At 42.2% G+C, this 4,455-nt stretch overlaps 1 long non-coding RNA gene across 4 annotated transcripts in view; it reads left to right on the forward strand.

Moving 5' to 3' along the window:
• LOC112159994 overlaps positions 1–4,455 on the forward strand; it is a 47,838-nt gene that overhangs the window by 24,798 nt on the left and 18,585 nt on the right. The window lies entirely within an intron of this gene.

Consider the following 4,455-nt stretch of genomic DNA (forward strand, 5'->3'; position numbering starts at 1 on the left):
TCTAGAATATTAGAGCTTCTGCATTTAATTCAAACTTTATCCTCTGCAGAGGGATGTCACCCAGTGATATATATGATATAGATGGTAAATGGTGTGTACTTGTATAAAGCTTTTCTAACATTCACCCACAGACATACATTCACACACTTACTGCTGAGGAACACTTGGACGAAAGCAGGAACTGAACCTATGACTTTCTAGTAAGAGGCTGACCTCTACACCACAGCCAATGAATGCAAACACAAGAATTTCGTCTTTTTATTATTTTTTTTATTAATGACTCTGTTTCCATCTATTCGTCTTCTGGCTCGCCGGTCAGGGTCATGGGGTTGCTGGAACCAACCCAGCTACTGTCGGGTGAAGGTGGGACGCATCCGTTGTAGGGCCACACAATCACGTGCACACCTGTAGAGTCACATGCAGCGTGCTTTTGGGGTGTGGGAGGAAACCGAATCACCTGCTACTGTGAGAAACTTCCTGTTCCATTGAACAGGCAGAGACTTTGCAGCAGATGACAAACGTTTTTCCTGACTTTTCCATTCAAAAGATGAAATCAGAAACTAACTTCAATCTCATGTTTTCACTGTATATTCTGGGAAACTTTCACAGCATAAATGAACGGAGGTTTCCATTCATGAACCGTCCTTCAGAGTGTTATATTTAATGAGCATTCTACATTGAGCCCTCTCTGCTGCTGTTCGTATCACTGCAGCTTGTTGGATTTCTGTCTCACTCCATCTTACAAAGCTTTGTTTTCCTTTTGCGTTCTGTTTGAAAATATTTTCTCTGCACAGATTTGATTCTGAAAATTTAAGCAAATATCTAAGATGTAAAACCCAATCCCCGACATGTGAAGCTCAGCTGACGCTGCTTTTCCGCGGCGCATGCCAAGCCTCCTAAGCACCCAGCTGGTGTTCAAGAGTTGCCCAAAAACTTCCTCCGCCAACTGGAGTTGTTTGCCTCTTCTAACCGGCAGAGCCAAAACACACGTCTGCGCACAGCCAACATGGCAAAGTTTAAACCCACAATTACTGCCACATGCCATCTGCGTGGTGATACCGTCTCCAAACGTGGCGGCGTGAACACCGTACACGCGTTTTCCTCATCCTCCACCTGCTTTTTGGCAGTTTCCTGGGCTCTTTTTTGAAGCTGATGTGAAACCGTTTCTGCTGCGTCAGAATCCAAATCTTCCGGCACCAAAAGCCCAGTTTGGCTCAAGCGTGTGAGCATAACATCCGAGCGGCGTGCACGTCCTAAACCTGCCGGATCTGTAAAGAATTACCCACGAGCTCCAGAGCATGCTGGGACATTGTCAACATGGCGTAGACATAATTCACCGCGAGAGCGTGTAATCACTTGGGTTGCTGCTCGACACGAGTCTAACACGAGTCCTGATGCCCAGTTAGCCCAAAACAGAGTCTGGCTTCTTCCAAAAGCCTTCCTCTAAAGCTTTCCAAATATTTAGACTTCAGGATGACAAGAGGATGATTATAAAAGTTAGACCATGACTCCAAATCCAACATTTCTGTTAAGTTTCTGAATTTTGGAAACAAACAGCTCGATGGACGTGACTTTCTGTCTCTATTTTAATTCAGAATCCATATTTTGTATTTTAGTAGTTTTGTGATCATCTGTCCTCTAAACCTGGTCTACTCTCATTTGGAGTCATTGGAGTCTACACAGCTACTGAAGAGGAAAGGCCAACTGAGGTGGAGGCTTCACCAGTTCACTGAAGATGTTTGATTATATTTTAATATCTCTAATAAATAGAAACATAGTTTAAAATCACTGTCTGCACGACCTCAACCAAACTTCACTGATGTGATTTGCATGATCAGTCACGTTCAGCCTCTTCTGATGAAAAGTCTACATAAACACACCAATGTTTCAGACTTCAAAACTCTCACGTTCAGGCGGTCATTGAATAAAAATGCAAGTTGAACCAATTGACCAATCAGGGATTCTGATTTGGTGGTAACAACCTTTAATTCACGAAAGGGCTAAGTGTATGAAAATTGATCATGAAGGAGAAATGAATAATGGTGGTTTGAGCCCGGATGGGATTCTATGACACCAAACATATATCGGAGTAGAGCTGTGAAAGAATCCGCCTGGACCAAGATTCACCGGATTTACAGCACTTCAACCATTTACTCCAAGCCTCTTCCAAGTGTAGGTGGTGGACATGCTCTGCAAAAGAAGCAAAAAGATGCAGCTCCCTGCTCGTCCTGTGAACACCAGATGCTTTTGAATCATTGATTTTGTAAATGGTTGAATGGTAATGTTGGGTCTTGGAGTCGGTGTTATTTGGTGTCAACAGCGACATCTTTGGTGTTAATGTGCATACACACTGGTCACGTTGACCCACGATCAAGTGGCCACTTTCAATGAAAAGTCCATGTAAACGCACCAAAACCCTCGTTTTGGGCTTCTGCGTCAGAAGTTCAACAAGGTACCTGCTAATTTGCAAAACAGCCAAATGTGGACTCATAAAGGACTGGATTCAGTAGTGATTTGTAGACGGCATCCTCTTCAAAACACGGAAATGCCAACCGCTGTAAACCTGATCATTGCTGGAAAAAGCCTGGAGCAAATATCAAGAGACTAGCATTGCTTTGACCTTTTGCATCAAGCCTCTTCCAACTGTAGGTGGAGAGGTGGAGCTAGAAGAAAGTAAAAAAATAAAAGAAGAGGAATCTCCTCATTGGGCTGCACGGTGGCGCAGTGGTTAGCGCTCTTGCCTCACAGCGAGAAGGCCCCGGTTCAAATCCCGGCTGGGACCTTTCTGTGTGGAGTTTGCATGTTCTCCCCGTGCATGCGTGGGTTTTCACCGGGGACTCCGGCTTCCTCCCACCGTCCAAAAACATGCTTCATAGGTTCATTGGTGACTCTAATTTGCCCCTAGGTGTGAATGTGAGAGTGAATGGGTGTGTGATTGAGGCCCTGAGACAGACTGGAGACCTGTCCAGGGTGTACCCCGCCTTCACCCATCAGTAGCCGGGTTAGGCTCCGGCACCCCCGCGACCCCGAAAGGGAAGAAGCGGACAAGGAAATGGATGGATGGATGGATGGATGAATCTCCTCCTTGCTACTTCCTGCTTGTCCGGTGTATGAACACATGTAGCTTTAAAGCTGATAGGACAAATTTAATCATACAAGGGGCCAAAATCCAAAACACACCTTAGGTCGCAGAACAGACAGGATCAACATTTATAGAACACTCTAAAACAACATTTTTAAAACTTTGAAACCATAACTTTATATCATAATTATGAATTAGATATATGGCATTACCTGTGATAATGTTAGTGTGAATGTTGAAAGCTGAATTTATCAGCTGAAAATGCTGAAATTGATCAGTCAAAATGCTGAGGTTAATAACAGAAATCACTGAAGCTAATAGCTGAAAACGCTGAAGCTGATGGCCAGCTAAAATATGAGCAAAATGACAAATTAGCCTAAAAAATGAAAAAAAAAACGAAAAAAAACTTAGGCTAGCCAAACAGCTAGCGTGTAGCTGAAAAACTCCAAAATAGCCTAAAAAGTCTTAAGAAAATGCCAGAATAGTCCAAAAAGCTAGAAGAATGACAATTTTAAAACTGTAACTTTTTAACATAATTATGAGTAATGAAAAGTCAGGAATATTATTCCAGAATAAATCAATTTAAACCTTAAATAACTTTCTGTATTTTACTCTCCATAAAAATATATTTTGTCAAAATTATACAATTTAGGAATAAGCCCCCGGGCCTTGACTTTGACACGTGCTTATAAAGGGTTAAAGGTGACATACAGCAGTAAGTTACTTCCAATAATTTAAAATTTTCTTTTGATAAATAATGTTTACAATGTTAAAGCAAAAGAATCCGTGTATCATTCGTTTTTCAATTTAAAATCGGAAATGAAAAAAATGAAAAACCAACCGTTTTTTTTCGTTTTTCAATTCAAAATCCAAAACGAAAATCAGATAACAGGTGTTCGATTTCGTTTTCCGTAATCTTGTTTTTGACCACAGACTGTAAAAATAATGGACAGAGCGAGCAATGAGGTCCCCCATTGGAAATGCATTACTTCCTCTCCTCGTGAAAGTAGGCCGCCGCTTTCACCGTCAATTCCTGAAACGGATACCGCCATTTGCAACCAATCTTCAGCGATTGGTCTGAGTCATAGCTGAGTCATGGAATCTACAGGAAGTACTGTCGCCAATCAGGAGTGAGTTTATTGCAACTGTCTGCCTCTTTCCACGCCTCGACCACGAGACCGCGGATGTAAACAGCTTCTATAACGGCGTCTCGGGAGAATGGCTTTTTAGGTTTCGTTTGGATCACGTGACCAGAAATCCTCCGGCTCTTTTCTAAATGACGTCGTTCCCGGTTAAAGTGTTAGTAATGGGCTGGGACAAAGCTAAAATAAGTATCCAGATATATTCCATATGTTCTAATGTATCAAAAATAA

The sequence above is a fragment of the Oryzias melastigma genome, linkage group LG2 (assembly GCF_002922805.2).
Source record: "Oryzias melastigma strain HK-1 linkage group LG2, ASM292280v2, whole genome shotgun sequence".
Lineage (NCBI taxonomy): Eukaryota > Metazoa > Chordata > Actinopteri > Beloniformes > Adrianichthyidae > Oryzias > Oryzias melastigma.